This window comes from Oryctolagus cuniculus, chromosome 1 (genome assembly GCF_964237555.1).
Source record: "Oryctolagus cuniculus chromosome 1, mOryCun1.1, whole genome shotgun sequence".
NCBI classification, from domain to species: Eukaryota; Metazoa; Chordata; class Mammalia; order Lagomorpha; family Leporidae; genus Oryctolagus; species Oryctolagus cuniculus.
This window is the reverse complement of record NC_091432.1, coordinates 130,961,351-130,981,225: the sequence shown is the minus strand read 5'-3', so window position 1 is coordinate 130,981,225 and position 19,875 is coordinate 130,961,351. Positions and strand designations below refer to the sequence as shown.

The 19,875-nt window shown below is 41.4% G+C and overlaps 1 long non-coding RNA gene and 1 pseudogene across 1 annotated transcript in view; one reads left to right on the top strand and one right to left on the bottom strand.

Moving 5' to 3' along the window:
• Positions 1-3,036: 3,036 nt before the first annotated feature.
• LOC127488068 (egl nine homolog 1 pseudogene) lies at positions 3,037-7,379 on the top strand (annotated as a pseudogene).
• A 4,784-nt stretch (positions 7,380-12,163) lies between these two features.
• Positions 12,164-19,875, bottom strand: part of LOC103345341 (uncharacterized) — a 190,676-nt gene continuing 182,964 nt past the window's right edge. The window contains exons 4-5 of the long non-coding RNA XR_007915471.2: positions 15,259-15,369; positions 12,164-14,605 (exon numbers count right to left, since the gene is read on the bottom strand). This is a non-coding gene — a long non-coding RNA (uncharacterized lncRNA). The remainder of the gene's footprint in view (positions 14,606-15,258; positions 15,370-19,875) is intronic.

The following is a 19,875-nucleotide window of genomic DNA, read 5'->3' as shown; positions in this document are numbered from 1 at the left end:
GTACTCTATTGAATACTATACAGCAGTCAAAAACAACGAAACCCAGTCATTTGCAACAAGATGGAGTAATTTGGAAAACATCATGCTGAGTGAATTAAGCCAGTCCCAAAGGGACAAATATCATATGTTCTCCCTGATTGGCGACAACTAACTGAGCACCAAAGGGGAAACTTGTTGAAGTGAAATGGACACTGTGAGAAACAGTGACTTGATCAGCTCTTGTCCTGATGGTTCATGTACAGTGTAATACTTTTCCATTTTAGTATTTTGTTTTTGTTCTAGTACCATTGGCTGAACTCTGTAATTAACACACAATTGTTCTTAGGTGTTTAAATTTTAACTGAAAATTGATCCCTGTTAGGAATTTGGAAAACATTATGTTGAGTGAAATAAGCCAATCCCAAAGGGACAAATACCAATTGTTCTCCTTGATAGGTGACAACTAACTGAGCACCAAAAGGGAAACCTGTTAAAGTGAAATGAGCACTATGAGAAACGGTGACTTGATCAGCCCTCACCCTGACTGTTGATGAGCAGCTTAATATGTTATCCCTCTTAGTATTTGTTTTGTTTGTTCTACTTAATACTTTTGGTTGAATACTGTAATCAATACACAAGTCTTCTTAAGTGCTGAAACTTAACTGAAAAGTGGTTGCTGTTAAATATAAGAGTAGGAATAAGAGAGGGAAGAGATGTGCAATTCAGGACATGCTCAAGCTGACTTACCTCAAACGGTAGACTTAGAAACATACCAGGGGATTCCAATTCAATCCCATCAAAGCTGCATGTACCAAGGCCATCTCACTAGTCCCAGTGATCAATTTCTGTTCACAATTGATCATAATGATAGGACTAAGAACCAAAGGGATCACATAAACAAGAATAGTGTCTGCAAATACTAGCTGATAGAATAAAAAAAAAGGGAGAGAATGATCCCACATGGGAAGTGAGATACACAGCAGACCCATAGAATGGCAGATGTCCTAACAGCACTCTGGCCTCATAATCAGCCCTTAAGGCATGCGGATCCGGCTGAAATGCCCATGAGAGTATTTCAGGCATGGAAAGTCAAGACACTCTGGGGGGACAAAAAAAAAAACCTAAATGAAAGATCTCCGCAAGTGAGATCCCAGTGGAAAGAATGGGTCATCAAAGAAGGAGGTACCTTTCTCTGAAGGGAGGAGAGAACTTCCACTTTGACCATGGCCTTGTCTAAATATGATCAGAGTCGGTGAACTCAAAAGGCTTCCATAGCCTTGGCAGCTCATGACAAGAGCCTAGGGTGATTACTGAGGCCATAAACAAGAGTGTCAATTTGTTAAGTCAACAACAGAAGTCACTGTGCACTTACTCCTCATGTAGGATCTCTGTCCTTAGTGTGCTGTACATTGAGATTTAATGCAATAACTAGTACTCAAACAGTATTTTTCACTTTATGTTTCTGTGTGGGAGCAAACTGTTGAAATCTTTACTTAATGTATGCTAAACTGATCTTCTGTATATAAAGAGAATCAAAAATGAATCTTGATGTGAATGGAAGGGGAGAGGGAGTGGGAAAGGGGATGGTTGCAGGTGGGAGGTACGTTATAGGGGGGAAGCCATTGTAATCCATATTCTGTACTTTGGAAATTTATATTCATTAAATAAAAGTTAAAAAAATGCCTAAAAATAAAAATATGTAGAAAAATAGTCCATTATAATACCAGTCCAGTGAAATGCAGAAAAACAATATTCATTTCAGACTAATCAGAATTTAGCTCAGACTACTACAAGGGTTACACAGTGAGACTACCGGCAGTTCTCCAAGAAGACATTACAAGGCTTCCTACCACTGTCTCTAAATAGAGCATTAAGATATGTAAGAGCAAACTTACATAACTCCAAACAAAAATACAAATTCACCATTTGTAATCAGTACAAATAGATCAACGGTATAAATACCCAACCAGTGGTCATTAGTAACTAGGAATATGGTACAAAACAGAAATGTCAGTTAACACTAAGTGAGTAAATAAATAAGGTCCTTCTAAGTGCTGGGAAATAAAAAACTAACTAAATGTATATGCATGAAAAGTTAGATACTTAATCCTTGTACTCCCTCCACTAACCCTGCCTATAGAATTAGAATTTATTCACAAACTATAGCCTAAAAATATTTTCATATTATTTAAAATTTAAAATTATTATAAAAATTACTGTGAATTAATACATGAAAAAAATTAAGTAAAATAATATCACAAATATAAAAAAATAAACCAAGAAAAACTCACTGCTGAGAGTAATAGATAGTAAGCCACAAAAACACATTAAAAAGAACCTTGACTCATTCACCAGTGGGGGCAGAGGTAGAAGAGATCAGAAAGGCCCCTGGGGGCCAACAATGCAGCATAGCAGATAAAGCTGCCGCCTGCATTGCCAGCATCCCATATTGGTGCCGGTTCCCATCCCAGCTGCTCCACTTCTGATCCAGCTCTCTGCTATAGCTTGGGAAAGTGGGAGATGCTCAAGTTCTTGGGGCCCTGCACCCCTGTGGGAGACCAGGAAGAACCTCCTGGATCCTGGCTTTGGATCAGCACAGCTTTGGCCATTGTGGCCATCTGGGAAGTGAACCAGCAGATGGATGACACCTCTCTCTCTCTCGCTCTCTCTCTCTCTCTCTCTTTCTACACCTCTCCTCTCTGTAACTCTGCATTTCAAATAAATAAATCTTAAAAAAAAAAATACCCCTATGGCTGGCGCCACAGCTCCATAGGCTAATCCTCTGCCTGCGGCGCCAGCACATTGGGTTCTAGTCCCAGTCAGGGCACTGGATTCTGTCCTGGTTGCCCCTCTTCCAGTCCAGCTCTCTTCTGTGGCCTGGGAGTGCAGTGGAGGATAGCCCAAGTGCTTGGGCTGTGCACCCACATGGGAGACCAGAAGAAGCACCTGGCTCCTGGCTTTGGATTAGTGCGGTGTGCCAGCTGCAGCGGCCATTGGAGGGTGAACAAATGGTAACCGAAGACCTTTCTCTCTGTCCACGCTGCCTGTCAAAAAAAAAAAAAAAAAAAAAAAAAAACCCTGAACCCTGAACTGACCAAGGCGTATTTATTTACCTGGGGGTAGCCATTCCATTAGTGTTTACATTATTAATCAAACTTAGCAGAAAACAAAAGATCCTCTTTCTTTTTTCAAACTTTTTTTTTTGACAGGCAGAGTGGACAGTGAGAGAGAGAGACAGAGAGAAAGGTCTTCCTTTGCCGTTGGTTCACCCTCCAATGGCCGCCGCGGCCGGCGCGCTGTGGCCAGTGCACCGCGCTGATCCGAAGGCAGGAGCCAGGTACTTTTCCTGGTCTCCCATGGGGTGCAGGGCCCAAGCACTTGGGCCATCCTCCACTGCACTCCCTGGCCACAGCAGAGAGCTGGCCTGGAAGAGGGGCAACCAGGACAGAATCCGGCGCCCCGACCGGGACTAGAACCCGGTGTGCCGGCGCCGCAAGGCGGAGGATTAGCCTAGTGAGCTGAGGCACCTGCCGTTTTTTCAAATCTTATCACTGAATTAACTGAGGTTCCATCAAAGAAAACCACAGTCTAATATTCAAATCATGGCACACAGTTCCTACACAAGTGGGCAGACTGTGAATAAACAGAAGTAAATTTCTACAAAAGACTCGAATGGAATGAGCGCTGGGAGGCAGCCTGTGGAACCCACACTCAGCTTCCCCAGGCTCCAGGTCTTGGTGCTCACACCACCTGGGGTCGGCCTCCCCCACACTCCATTTGTCCACGTGGGATCTGTGCCATCCCAAGCCTCACCAGCAGAAACTCCGTCCCCACACCCTGCCCCTCGTCCTTGGCCCAAAAGCCTGTGGTAAATACACCACTGAGTCTCTGCTGTTACGTCATTAGCAACAAAACGCTGACTCAGACCCCCAGGGAAAGCTGTGGACCTGAGACCCCGGTGCCCAACTCAAGGAAATCAGGTCACGCGTGAGGTTCAGATTCTCCTTCTCCCCACACAACCTGGAGAGGTGAGGCCGGGTTCAGGCGCAGTCGCTGCACGCTGAGACGGGGCAGCACACCAGGGTCCCAGCTGCCAGCCCCCCTCCCTCCTGTGGGCCCGGGACCCTCACACTCACTGCTTCCGGCGTCCAGGGACTCCGGGCATCCTCTCAGGGCCCTGCGCTGAGGGGAGTTCAGGGTAGAAGCTCTGAGCTGACCGGGGCGCTCTCAGGAGCAGACCAGGAAGAGGATCCCCCACCCAGGGTCTGCCCTGTTGCCATGGTGCGCCTGATTCCACAGTCACAGAGGCCGCATGACGTCACAGAGGACGCACCCAATCAGCATCGTCCCTAGCCTGAGGGCGGGCCCTTGGGGTTGTGCCGGGTGAGGGGAGTGAGAGGCGGGGCTTGGCCTCAGGCCTGAAACTTGGCCTTCCCGACAGCAGGGGGCGCTGCCCCGCCCCCAGGATCCCATCTCCTGAGATCCTGTTCAGACCTTGAAACTGGAGCTTGCCATAATCCTCAGGTGAGTTATAGTTTACTGTTTACTGGATTCTGGGCCTTTTTCTCTTTGTGTTCTTGGCTTATTTTTCTGTTACATCATTCGATTTTTGTTAAGTATGGATTTGAAGAGTATTTCTCATACAGATATTCATTTTCCAAATTGTACTTTGTCCCTTACCATTGTTTTCTATTTGCTTTTTATGGGGACCTGGTAACCCACTTGATTGTATTGATCCTGTACCCAATAATTTTGCCTAATTCACCTGTCAGCTCTATTTGGTTTTGGACTATGTTGGATTTTCTCTACATATATAGCATCATTAACATGTTAACAGTTCTGTTGCTAAAAGCTGACCCTATACCTTAAATTTCCTTTTGTGTGCTTGATTTCCATAATTATGCATCCAGGACAATGTTAAAGAGAGAGAGAGAGAGGAGAAAGCCTTTTTTAGTTCACTCTCGGGGAAAAATCGTTCAGTGTCCTGAACCAAGCATGTGCACGGCCACCGCCCCCTTGGGCTCCCCTAGGCCCTTGCTCTGCATCCTCCTCCCTCTTGTGCCTCCAGCGCTGGTCACCACCGGGCAGCGGTGTCTGTGCAGAGAGCGCAGAGCGAGTGGCGCCCGCAAGTCCTGCACTGCTCCACAAGCTGGGCCCGGCGCCCGGGATGCCCAGGCGGTGCCCTGGAAGGCGCTGGTCTAGCGCGCCCAGAGCGGAGATCCTCATCCCCACGCAGTCAGTACACCCTCAGGCCGTGCGCGATGAGGCACTGAAGCAGCAGCCGGCACTGAGGGGCCGTCCCCAAGGACGAGAAAGCGGCCTGGCCGAGGGCGGGGAGCACGGCCTGCTTGAGGCAGGTGCATGTGGCAGGTGCATGACGCAGAAACGTTCCCTGCTGCTCTCCCTGCTCCCTGGCCCGGGACTACGCAGTCCAGCCCCCACCACCACTGCCTCCACCATGGGCAATGACAGCGGCGGGCCTGGGGGTCGGGCCGGAGCAAGGGGACCAGCAGAACTGTGAGCTGTGCGGGAAGATGGAGCCTGCTGTGCTGTGGCCGCCCCAGCGCCAGGACTGGAAGGAGCAGGAGCTCCTGTGCCAGGGCAGAGAGGGCGCCTCTGGCCGCCAGGCAGGCCCACACCAGCACCCAGGCCTTTCCCCTACACCGCGGACCAGGGCCTGTGGGACCAGAGCCTGGAGGCCTTGGGGCAGTGCCTCCGCCGCCGCCAAGGCTTCTGGCCGGCCCCTGGAGTTGCGGCCAAGGCAAAGGCCAAGTAGGTAGCCAACCCTGCGGTCGCGCGTCCCCGCCTCGCGTGCCTCCAGGGCCCGGCGGTTGCCGAGGCGGAGCCTGGGAAGGAGGAGCCGCTGATTGGCCGTCGCTGCACCTGGAGAAGGCGAACTTGTACCCACAAAGCAATAGACCAGGCTGCGGATTGAGCCATAACTGAGGTCTGCAGCCCAAAGGGCAGAGGAAGCCGCTTCCGACGCTGCCTTGCATGAACAAGCAGGACATCTGTGTAGTGGACGACTTCCTGGGCAAGATAAGCGAGGAGATGCGTGCCCTGCAGAACACAGGCAGGTTCATGGTAGCCCTAAGAGCGACTCGTCCTAGGGCATCCGAGGTGACAAGATCACCTGGATCAAGGGCAAGGAGCCCGGCTGTGTAACCACTGGGCTGCAGATGAGCAGCACGGACGACCTGATCCTCCACTGTAAGGAGAAGCTGGGCAACTACAAAATCATTGGCCTGATGAAAGCCATGGCTGCTTGTTATCCAGGCAATGGAACAGGTTGTGTGCGTCATGTTGATAATTCAAACGGAGATGAGAGATGTGTGACATGTATACATTATCTTAATAAAGACTGGGGTGCCAAGGTAAGTGGAGGTGTACTTTGAATTTTTCCAGAAGGCAAGCCCAGTTTGCTGCCATTGAACCCAAATTTGATAGATTGCTGTTTTTCTGGTCTGACCCTCGCAACCCTCATGAAGTACAACCAGCATATGCTGCCAGACAGAATAACTGTTTGGTATTTTGATGCAGATGAGAGAGCAGCAGCTAAAGTAAAATATCTAGCAGGTGAAAAAGGAGTGAGGGTTGAACTCAATAAACCTTCTGAGTCAATCAGTAATATGTCTTATAGAGCCTCTCATCCAGCAATACCCTCGGTTCACTACAATAATTGTTGACACTGTTAACTTGTGAATGCAAATAAATGGGATAAATAAAAACAGACAACCAATCAGCAGTTTAATCAGGAAAAGATACAGCTGTTTTGTGGAGCATCATACAAGAAGATTTCACTGCTGTGGCTTTGTACTGCATGATCCACTCAGAATCTGTGATTGTTTATGGGAGGAAGGTAAGCTATCAGTGGAAAATGGTTTTTACATCTGGACAGGAAATCCGTGCCCTGTGTGGAATTTTTTCATTCTTATATTTTGTATGATCTGTCATCTAGCTGAGTTCATTCCATATCTCCCTTTTTTATATCAAGTTTAAATTTGGGGTAATTTTTGTATGATTAGGTATTATTTATATTGAATTGAGAAAAAATCACAGTATTATTAATCTATTTTTGTGAACTTCTTCATACTATTAAGTTTTTGCCCTAAAAGACCTCTCAAAATGATTGTTGCTAGTGGCTGATGGTTAATTCATTTTCTTTTCACTTAAAATAAGAAAAGGAGCACTTTACCAATGGAAATATCAGATTTTTTTGTCGTGCTATCTTGCTCTAATTTGGATTCTTAAAGATTGCTGTTGTCATGTTTTTGACATTGTTAATAATGAAACCTAACAGTGAAACAGTCATCATTTATTACAAGTAGCTTCAGTTCATGTTTTATAAGGAAAAATACACTGTAAGAAGGATTTACATTTTCAAGTTGTTTTTTTTTTTTTTAACAAAACTAGAGTGACTGGCACTAAGTGAACTTGAGATTATCCTCAGCATCAAGTGCTTAAGATAAAGGGCTTTCTTCTGCATTCAGGTGTTTCCTATGGAGGTAGATGATAATTTCCCATTTCTAGGTTTTCCCTTTTGCTTCTCAAATTGATTGCACTTTCAAATTTATTGATTTCTTCCTAATACTCTAACCCATCTGATCTTCAGATCATAACGCTGTTTCTTTTGAAGCACATCAGGGGGAGATTATATTTGCATTGAGAAGGAAATGTGTTTTTACAGACTTGATGTTCAGTGAGTCTTCAGACAGTTCTTGAGACATTGCCCAAATGTGACGCCAGCCTTCTTGTCAGTACTGAAAGATGTATGCTTAGTTTAGAAAAATGAACAAGCACAAAACCAGATAATTTTATTTTTATGTTTTTGTGGGTTTTCTTTTTTATATTTTAGAAAAAAGAAGGAACATTACATAATCACACAAGGCCTCTCAGACTTCTATTACTTAAAGAATGAGTTGGGACAGACATCTTAGATTGCACTCTCCTAAGCTCTTTAGCAAAGAGCCCTTAAGTTTCTAACCACCTTCTTCAATCTTCTTTGCCAAAATCTGAGTATACAGAAACATTTCTAGATATTTCTTTTTTTTAATTTTTATTTTATTTATTTGAAAGTCAGAGTTACACAGAGAGAGAAGGAGAGGCAGAGAGAGAGAGAGGTCTTCCATCTACTGGTTCACTCCCCAGTTGGCTGAGCTGATCTGAAGCCAGGAGCCAGGAGCCTCCTCCAGGTCTGCAGGGAACTCCAAATTCAGGAACTCCTAAGAACTATATGTTGGGTTGTTTGATAGTATCACATAAATCTCCAACACTGTTCTTAATTTTCTAGTTTCTTCTTCTTCTGGTATAGCATTTTCTAATTATCTGTCCTCCTTCTCCTCCTCCTCCTTGTCCTCCTTCTCCTTCCAAGATTTGTGTTCTAGCTTGGATAGTCTTTCTTCTCCTTTATAAGTCTGTTGTTAAGGGTTTCCACTGGATTTTTATTTGATCTATTGAATTCTTCATTTCTAATATTTCACTTTGATTATGATTTTAAAATCCCAATTTCATGGGAAAAATTTTCTTTCATGTAATGTATGGCTTTCTTTAATTCATGGGTTTGCTTCTGTTTGCTTTTGAGTAATCCTATGATTAATTTTTTCAATCTCATTTCCAGCATTTCATCAAGCTCTTCATTTTTACATTTTAAAATTGATGTGTTGCAGATATTCTATACATTTAATGTACACATTGAAGTTTCAAAAATTATTTTCATTGAGCAAGAAAATAAAAACAGTGTGACCTTAAAAAAATTGATGTGTTGTTGTGTTCCTTTTATTGGGGGTGTCATGCTGTGTTCCTTATTCTTGTTTCTTGAATTGAATTTCTGCATATATTTTTAGACATTTGTGGCTACACTTGTTGGTTTTTTCCTCTGATGGCTTTTATCTTTGAAGTATGCTTTGTGGCTTAGTGGAACGCTTGCACTTTCAGTGAATGCCCAGAGGTGTGTGCTGGGTGTGACCAGAGAGCTGTGGTCAATGCCCTAGCATGGTGTGAGTATCCAGGGTAAGTCCCAACTAGGGTGAGGTAGATCTCCTCTTGTTAACAAAAGGGAGTGAATGGTCACCTCTGTTGGTGTGATCACAGCCTCATCTGCTTTCCTCCAAGTTGATCAATGCTCAGGTGTTAGCCCCCAGTGGGCGCAACACTCATCTGCACCCATGTGTGAACCACAGACACGATCTGCAGTCCTCACTCCAAGCACAGGTCTCATTGTCTTGAGTGTTTAGAGCCACACACAGTGATTTCTCAGAGGCCGAGATACATGCTGTACCTTCTCATGCAGCCAGAGTGTCCTCACAGCCTCAGCACACAAGGATCCTGTAGTTGCGGGGTGCAGTGAGTCTGCTCCACCTCCCACCTGTCCAGTCCACAGAGAGGCAGACTTTTCCCTGAGTCCACTGTCTGCTGGAGTTCAGCCTAAGTGGCTTGAGCCCCAGAGCCTGTGGTATATTAGGAGGCCAGGAGTGCCTCACAGTCTCAAGTGGGTGCCCAGCTCCCTGTCCTTGTAGCCAGGCTCAAAGAAGGTGGGGACCTAGGATTTTTTCTTCTGATAGAATCTCTGGATCACATGTATACAGAAGAGCCACTGGCCAACTGTTGCCATCTCCCTGCCACTGCCGTGAGTCAGGGCACTAAATTTCTTTTTGAGATAGTAAAAATGTTCTAACCTGGCATTCATTATGGTTGCACATTTCTTAAATCCCCTGAACTTTACACTTTCAATGGATGAATAATATGGCAAGTTAATTATACTCATATATAATATACATTTTAGGAAATTTATGATTCCTAATAATTTTGAAATGTGTATATTTAATTATTTCACTTTTTGTGTGTGATATTAACACACTAATATTTTGAATTCCAGGCTACAGAAAATATGACTTCCTTTCTGTATAACATTATATAGATAGAGAGATATAGATGGATATGGTTATAAATGCATGAAAAATACCTGCATCATGTAAACTGAATCAATAATAATGATGGTTAATGCAGGGTGCAGGTCTTCAATAGATTGTTGATGATGGTGATGTTAATCTCATCTATTTTTTTTTTTTTGACAGGCAGAGTGGACAGTGAGAGAGACAGAGAGAGAAAGGTCTTCCTTTTGCCGTTGGTTCACCCTCCAATGGCCGCCGCTGCAGCCGGCGCACCGCGCTGATCCGATGGCAGGAGCCAGGATCCAGGTGCTTTTTCCTGGTCTCCCATGGGGTGCAGGGCCCAAGCACTTGGGCCATCCTCCACTGCACTCCCTGGCCATAGCAGAGAGCTGGCCTGGAAGAGGGGCAACCGGGACAGAATCCGGCGCCCCGACCGGGACTAGAACCCGGTGTGCCGGCGCCGCAAGGTGGAGGATTAGCCTATTGAGCCACGGCGCCGGCCCTCATCTATTTTTTTTGACAGGCAGAGTTAGACAGTGAGAGAGAGAGAGAGAGACAAAGGTCTTCCTTTTTCCGTTGGTTCACCCCCTAAGTGGCCGCTATGGCCAGCATGCTGCGCCAATCTGAAGCAAGGAGCCAGGTGCTTCCTCCTGGTCTCCCATGCAGGTGAAGGGCCCAAGGACCTGGGCCATCCTCCACTGCACTCCCGGGCCACAGCAGAGAGCTGGACTGGAAGGGGAACAACTGGGACAGAATCTGGCACCCCAACCAGGACTAGAACCTGGGGTGCTGGCACTGCAGATGGAGGATTAACCTAGTGAGCTGCAGCACTGGCCTCATCTATGTTCCTATAGAATGTATTTAAGGAATAGAGAGCTCAACAAGTTCAGACACCTAAGGTGCATAACTGTGTTATCTTCATTAGTAATGAGTAATCCCTTAATTCCAAGGGAATCCTTAATTAGTGTATTCTCTTGTCATTGATCTCTTTAGTTTTTGCTATAGGGACTATATTATTTATTCTTCTGCATTCAGTGCAAATTAACTGTTAGAACTCCTCTTACTGACTAGGTACTCAAAATTAAGTACTCCAGTCATTACATGGAAGGTATGACTATGATACAGAGAGAGGAAGTGAGTTGCAAAATGATCAGTCAGCAATTGAGTGTGGCCTTTCCACTTTCTCTGTTCAATGCAGATTGCTGGGAATCCACATCTCAAATTGTAGAATGTCCTGCTGACAAGTGATCACTATTATAGGAACAATAATTGTTGTGAGCAGATATTAGGACCTACTACTCCATGATGGCATTCTATGTTTTTGATCTATGCAATCCATTTTCTGTTTAAATCAGTGTGACCCTAAGACCTAAGCATTTAGGGTACACAAAATTTGCTTCTTTGGTCTGAGGTGGAGGTACTTAAGGTGGAAATCTCAAAGCTTGAGTCTCTTAGTTTGCAGAATAAAGTAACTGATGGGCAGTTGCAGCATCTAAGATGATACAAGAATTTGAATAGTACATTTCATATCCTACCCATAGAGAAAATGAATAATGGCTGTGAACCGAGAATCATCATCCCCATTACATTCCCACTGAAGTTCTCTTCAACTGTATCACAGCATCCATGCCCATTCTCAATAGGACAGGAGCAGAAGTAGCAGCAGGAGCTCCATGAAACTCTTATATTCACCTCTTTTCCTTGTTTGTGGCAAAATCCAGCAGGTAGATAACAAGGTTCTGGTCAAGTTCTTAAAAAATATTAAAGTTTTGTTAGATATGTGGAGAGGAAGGCAAATGGACAGATGGTGAGCTGGTTTTCAGATACTTCTGAATAAGCCAATATCAGACAGCCAGCTTTTAAATTTGCACAGTAATTTTTGAATATATTTGCCCCATTTCCCGGGTGTATTATGGAAATAAATGGACTAGAGTAATGTCCCAACTGTGGGAAATTATCCATTGATTCACAAATTATTTCAGTAGATGAGATCAATTATCATTTTAAAAATTGAGAAAAGAGTTGCCAAAATAATGACATTTCTTCTTTAAGTGTTTTAAATTACAATAGAATCTCTGGTGTGTGGTACAATGGGTTAAGCTGTGGCCTGCAATATTGGCATCCCATATGGGCATGTTTGGGTCTTGGTTACTCTACTTCTAATCCAGTTCCTGGATAATGTGCCTGGGAAAGCAATGGATGGTGGCTCAACTGCCCCCCATGTTGAAGGCCCAGATGAAGCTCTTGGCTTCAGCTGGACCAGCCCTGGCCATTGCAACCATTTCTGTAATGAACCAGTGGATGGAAGATTCATTCATTCATTCTCTCTCTCTCTCTCTCTCTCTCTCTCTCTCCATATATATATATGTGTGTGTGTGTGTGTGTGTGTGTGTGTATCTTTCTCTCTCTTTCCCCCATCTCCCCCTTTCCTTCTTCTCTCTCTCTGCCTTTAAAATAAATAAAATAAACCTTTAAAAATAATTAACATAGAATGTGAAATTTTTCCTACTTAAATATCTGTAATGAGAAGACATGGGTTCTATAACAACCATGCAATTATTGGAACCAAAGAAGATGACAAAATTAGTGACCATTACCAAACACTTCTCACATTTGAATTTCTCCATTAATAGAACAATTATTTCAAATGTGAATTTGTCTAATCAAGAATTTAATAAGTGATCAGAATTTCACTGGGGTGTCATATGTATAGAGATGAGTACTCATGTATCCCCTCTGTTTTCCAAGAGTCTATGTATACAGAAAATATATAGATAACCATTCTTGTTTCCTAATGGAGGGTTGAAAAGTCCTGTGGAAAATGTAGCCACACCTTTCCATGATATTATCAATATAGGACCATGGGAAGGCTTTTCTGGGCTACATCTAAGCAGGTGCTGATTCCACTCACTCTCACCATCTTTTCAAAATTGCTAACACTGGAACTTTCCTGATGTTGCTCCATCACTCAGGTTGGAGTCCATGCTTGTGAATGTTTGTGTGAGAGTAACAGAGGATATCTGAGATTCAGTGTAATCCAAGGAGTGGTACAGGTATCTCCTCACTTGGTGTTAGCAAAATCTTCCATCCCTCAGGTCACGTCTCTCCTGGGCAGGAAGGAGACATTACTTTAAACCCACAGGTATGGGGGTAGGGATGACGTGACTTAGCCTGTGCTTCTGAGATTGCTTTTCAGCTTGTAGTGCACTACCAGAAGGCCATTGTGTGCCACTAGGTGTGCAAAAGATGGTTCCAGATGCTCTGTGAACAATGTGGCTCATTCAACATGGGAATGGATGTGCAGACCATGTGATTTGGGAGGTGTGATATTAGTTCCTGTAAGTCAGTTCCAGATGCTCTGTACAGTGTACCTGATCCACAGTGACTACAGGAAAGCATTAGGTATGTGGACAAAGAGTGGTGGGAGTTGCATGGGGCTGAATCCAGGTTGTTGCTCTGTCACAGTTTACTCATATCTAAGATGAGAATACTAACAATACAAGCCAAATGTCCCTAAATTCCATGAGAAAGCATTGTGAAATGTGTGCCAGCTGCCTTGTGCTACATGGAAGTTGTATTTGTAGGGCTTCATGTTGTCTCCTCTTCAAGTGAAGTGTCTGGTTCCCTCCTGCACTGTGTTACCTGTCTGGTCCTTCTGGTTTGAGTTTACAGCAGTTTATACAAGATCTATTTTCTAGGAGCAGGAAATTCTACAAGGGAAATTTGGGTCCTGCATAATATTTTCATTTCCCTTTGAAAAATTTAGTTTATATTGTATGAAAAACAGAGCTCCATAGATAGGAATTGTCTCTGAAAAAACAACTCTCTCACTGCTATTTTTTCTTAGTGTTTCAGAGCAGGGACAAAATAAGCCCTGACTTGTGTCAATCCTAGCTTTAGTTGGCCCAAGGAGTTACTGATCAGGCTGACCAGAATGAACATGACTTGATTGATACTACATTGCCTTGTCCATAGGTTATCAAATACTGGTGGCATTGAATTATTTGGACCAACTTTCACAAGGGAGGTGTAATTTGTTGAAGAGGACTCACAAGGGGCTATGAAATATTACTTATAAAATAGGCAACTTTTTTATACAAAAACATAATTTCCATCTTTTTAAAATGTTTTAAAAATTATATTTAAGTTACAGAATTTCATGTATTTTCATATTTAGGGTTATGATTTGAAATAAGAAATTTAGACAGATTTTAACTCCTAGAAAGTTTCTTAAAATATTAATAAAATATAATACTGTGTACACATGTAAGTAAAAATTTAAAACATGAAGACATGACCTTCAGACAATTTCTTTGTGGAATTCATATGACCTCTCCTCATGCCAGTAGCTTTAGTAAGAGCTAACTGATTTGCACATATAATGTTTATGAAAACATCTACATGTGATTGTTAAGTTGTACTGATTTTATTTGGCATGCAGTTTATTTCTGACCTACTCACAAATATGTATCAGCATTTGGTGTATGAGTACTCAAAAAACTTACTGGATTAGAAAAGAATAATTTGACTTGTAAATCAGTTGACATTTTGGGGTGGGCTTAGCTGACAGTTCTTATGATCATTCTAGGTTCACAAATAAGGTTTTAGCCCTCTGGTACCTTGATTGAGCCTGGTGTCTTAAAGATGACTTCACTCACATGTCTGGTGATTTGTTCTGGCTCTAACATATTCTCTCTGTTTCCAAGAAGTAGGCCCCAGGTTTCTTCACTTGATCACTGTTTCAAAGAAGGACTATTAGACACTATGCTTGTATCATATTTTCTGATATCCCAATGGCTAAAGCAATTGAAATGGGAAAATCAAGGGTCATTGTCAGGAATAACTGTGAGGGCATGGATAAATGAAGTGTCATCTGAAGCATTATGGAGACGTGTACTACAATAAACATCTATTTTGAACATTTTCCTTAAAGTTGCAGGCAAAAATGTGAGATAACCAGATGCATACTGTTTATGGAATGTAAGCAAGAAGTATTCTAATTGAAATGCCAGTGTGCATTTGTATTAATAGGAAAATAGTTAATACCACTCAAGTATTTTTTCTATAGAGTAAATTCTAGTGATAGCATTAGGTTTCTTTGGTTTACTGTAATTCATTTGTACAACAATCCTTAAATTTTTAAATTATTTCTTTACAGTAACATTTTTCATGCAATTATCAAATAGATGTTTCCATTAACTCTGTAATGACTTGTTCTTAGTTTCTACTCATTAATCAAATTGCCGGTATTCTTCTTAAGAAGGTACTCCTTCCTGCCTTTTCCCATGACTAAAGGGTTATTCCACAACAGCAGGTGGATTATGTTTTGCTTTACCACCTAACGTGTCTATTTTTTACCACCTAATGGGTCCATGTTTTCTCTACTCACTTCTGTCATAATGTCATTTGGCACAGTAGAATCTCTGATCCATACTAGTTTTCTCAAGACTGTTACCATTCACCTTCTCTTCCAGGAAACCTCTTCTCTTCCAGCAAACCTCTGTGTCACAGATAAGAGAAAATACATACCCAATAAGTTATTTACTTAATTATTCATCAGCTTATTTTGCATTATATTTTAGGAGTTATTTAAAGGTTCATTAATGAAAATGGGAAAGTAAGCATAAATAAAATTCAACATTAGAAATTGCGTAAACAAGGCTGGTGCCAGGGCTCACTAGGCTAATCCTCCACTTGCAGCTATGGTACTCAGGGCTCTAGTCCCGGTTGGGTCACGGTCATTTGGGGGGGTGAACCAATGGAAGGAAGACCTTTCTCTCTGTCTCTTTCTGTCTCTCACTCACTGTCTAACTCTGTCAAAAAAAAAAAAGAAAGAAATTGCATAAACAAAGTGATACTGATGTGGTATAAGAAATTAGAATCATCTAAGTTTAATGAAAAGCGATCCTTGATTTTTCTGTTGCCACAGCAAAGGACATATTTGATATAGGATTCTAACTGTGACTTAGAGGAGAATGTAGTGAATTCTTGGGGCACATGAAGTCTGAAACAGAGTCTAGATGGACATACAGATGACTCTGCAACAGAGAATGACCTAGAAGGAGATGACAGCAGGGGGCAGTTCACTGATCTTGGTCTCCATAAGTGAGCAAAAAGTCCTTTCTTGATCTAGGCTGCTCAACTCTGTGTCTGTCACATCCTCACATCACATAAGAAATATTTGAAGCATCTATTTTTAAAACTTGTTTTCTTCATAACACATGTTCCTCCAAAGGACACATACTTTTTTCTCTTTTTAAAATGCCATATTTACCTTGAATGAACAGCTTAAGTGTAGTTTTTTAATAATCATGTTCAGGGAGTTACTGTGGTGGAAAGCAAGCTAAGACACCCTTCGCAAGCCCTGCATCCCTTATCAGCATGCCACTTCAAGTTCTGGTTACCACACTTGCTATCTATCTCCCTGATCACGTACCTGGGAGGCAGTGGATGATGCCTTCTGTGGTTGGGTGCCTGCCACTCACATGGGAGACCAAGATGGAATCTTGGCTCCTGGCATTGGGCTGGCCCAGCCCTGGCAGTTGGGGGCATTTGTGGAGTGAATCAGTGGATGGAAAATCAGTGTCTCTATCTCTGCCTCTCTGTCTCTCTTCCTCCCCTTTCTTCCTCCTCTCCTCTTCTCTCCCTTTCATAGAAATATATCTTAAATATATTTTAATTATACTTGTATCAGAAATCTCATATTTATTATTTGATTTTTAAGAAAATTCTGGGTACATGTTTGGCACAGGAGTTAAAATACAGCTTGGGATGCCCACATCTCATATCCATGTCTGGGATCAAACCCTGATTTGGCTTCCAATTCCAGCTTTCTGCTAATGCACATCCTGGGATGCAGCAGGTAATGGCTCAGGTAGTTGGGTCCCAGCCACCAACATGGGAGATTGGAACTGATCTCCAAGCTCTGAGCTTTACCTTGATGGAGCCTTGGCCTTTCATGGAGTGGTGATCAATAGATGTCATTATTGAAGGAGAATCTAGTCAATGTCACAAGCTTACTCTTTGGAGCAACATTGGTATTTTCACATAGAGCACATCCTCATATACTGTGAACGTTGTTCTAAGCAATATTTTTATATGCCCAGCAATACTCATTATGCATTTCCTTGAATTATGTCTCTAAGATGATACCTATTCGTTTACAATTATATTGGATGTATTTTTTCAACCATTTTATTCTAACAGGGTAAAGAACTTCTCATTGCCTTTCATAAATAAATAAATGAAACTCATAATGTTTTCATTAATTTTAGTAAATTTTATAAATACTAGATTAAGTACGTCTTGAAACACTGGAAAATGGCCAGGAGTCAGGAGCTTCTTCCTGGTTCCCCACATGTGTGCAGGGGCCCAAGGACTTGGCCACCACCTGCTGCTTTCCCAGGCACGTTAGCAGGGAGCTGGATCAGAATTGGAGCAGCACGGACTTGAACTGGTGCCCATATGGGATGCTGCAGCTTCATTCCAGGGCTTTAACTTGCTATGCCATAACACCAGCCCCAAGTAAATAATTTTAAAATAAATTTTGCATATATATTTCAATGATCCTATATTTAGTTTATACTAATACTAAATTGTATGTTTGTAGCCCCAAAATTACTTCACATTGTTTCAAACTCATTTAATTGGTATATTCTGCTATTTCACAATCTTAAAAATTAGTAATAAAAATAGATTTATGAATCATTAAAATGATTATGGACTAGGACTGTGGTTCATAGTTGGAGAAAACATTTTATTGTAATAAAATACATCACTGAACACTGGATATTTTAATTGCACATTTTAGTGGCATTAAATATTTTTGCATTACACAGCAACCATCACATTCCATCTACAGAATTTTTTTAATTATCCACAAGTAAAACTTTGAATGCATTAAAAGCTAATTCCACGTTTCCCTCCATTACAGACCCTGTGATCACTTCTCTACTCTCTTTCTTGAATTTGTCTACTCTAGAAACTCTAAGTGGAGTCATACAATAATTGTACCTTACTACCGGTCACTTCTAGTAGTATTATGTCTTGAAGTTTCATCCCTTGTTCTGGTACATGTAAAACTTATAATTCTTCAATTCCAAGTATATTTCATTGTATGTTGCTCTCATTTGAACATAACTTTGGTGGTGTTAATCCCCCCTTGTGAGGCATTAAGGTGGGAAAATTAATCTGAGTGTGGTGTTTAGAGGTGGGACTCTTGGGATGGGATTAGGATTAGAGGAGAGATCATCATTATCTTTTTATGGAAAGTTGGGTTGCTTCTATCTTTTGTTTATTGTGAATAATGTTGCTTTGAGCATGTGTGCACAAATATCTGTTCTTTTTAAAATCTTATTTAAGGTATACAAGTTTCATGTATTTCATATACACAGATTCAGGAAAATAGTGATGCTGCCACCTTACCCTCCTTCCCATCCATGCTGCCTTTTTCAACCTCCCTCTTCTATTCCTATTCTTATTTTTTACAAAGATCCATTTTCGGTTAACTTTATACTCATAAGCTTAAACTTACACTAAGTAAAGAGTTAGACAAATAGTATGTATATAGTAAAAAAAAAATTGTTTCTCAACAGTAGAGACCCACTTTCACATCTCTTGGTTGTATACTCAGTAGTGGAATTCCTGGATCATAAGAAAATTTTATATTTAGTTTTTGGGAAGTTTCAGTACTTTCTTCCCTATTATTTTCATCATTTTGCATTCACAACTGTAGTATATTAGAGATTCAATTTCTCCATCATTGCTAATCCTTACTTGTACATAATGGACATTTGAATGAGTGTAAAGTAGTATTTTGTTGTTTGTCATTTGCATTTTGCTAACAACAAATTTATTGATAATTCTTTCATGTGCTAAGCAACAACTTGTATAACTTTGTAGAAATATTTAATTCTTTGTCCATCTCTAAATGTTTTTGTTTCTGAGTTGTAGGATTTTCTTATATGCAACATATCTCCAATAATGATGTCTTCTGAAACATGAATTGTAAAGACTCTTCCCATCAAATGTGTTCCCTTTTCACTCTGATAGTACCTTTTGTTGTATAAATAGTTTTAATTGTATACAATTCCTGCTGCAGTTTTCTTTTGTTGCTTTGGAATCATTAGTATTATATAAAATAAATTACTACCAACCCCATTGTCATTGTTTCTCCCTTTTTTCTTAACATTTTAAATTCAAAATTAAAATTTGATATCATAACATAGACTATTAAATGATTGTCATTTATTTAGAGAACAATATTCAAATTAAATTTAATGCATTTCCAGTTAGAGTAGTATCCTTTGTTACTAATGGCTTTTTCAGTGTTTTAAATTGTCAAGCTGTGTTGGCTTGGTAGGCAAAGGCCAACCTACATTCAAAGGACAGTAATTGCCCCCTCAGATGCTAGAGTCATAAAGACATTCTGGCCTCCATGTGTCTACCACAAATGTAATTGTTATTTTGTATTTTAGTTTTGTCCAACATAAATTATAATTTTCTTTGTGATTTTTTCATTCATAGATTATATAGGTTACTTGAGTTTTAAATACTAGAGGCTTCTCTGGGCTTCTGTTTTCTAATTGACTTCTTTTTTTAATTTTTTTAGAAAGCTTTTATTTAATAAATATAAATTTCATCAGTACAGCTTTAGGAATATAGCAATTCTTCCCCCCATACCCACTCTCCCACCTGCAAACCTTCCCATATCTTACTCCCTCTCCCATTCCATTCTTCAGTAAGATTCATTTTTAATTAACTTTATATACAGAAGACCACCCCATACTTAAGTAAAGATTTCAACAATTTGCACCCCCCCACACACACAAAGTATAAAGTAATGTTTGAAAACAAGTTTTATAGTTAATTTTCATAGTACAACTCATTGAGAACAAAGGTCCTACACGGGGAGTAAGTGCACAGGGACTCCTGTTGTTGATTTAACAATTGACATTCTTATCTATGATGGCAGTGATAACCCATGCAGTTTTTGTTTCATGTCATT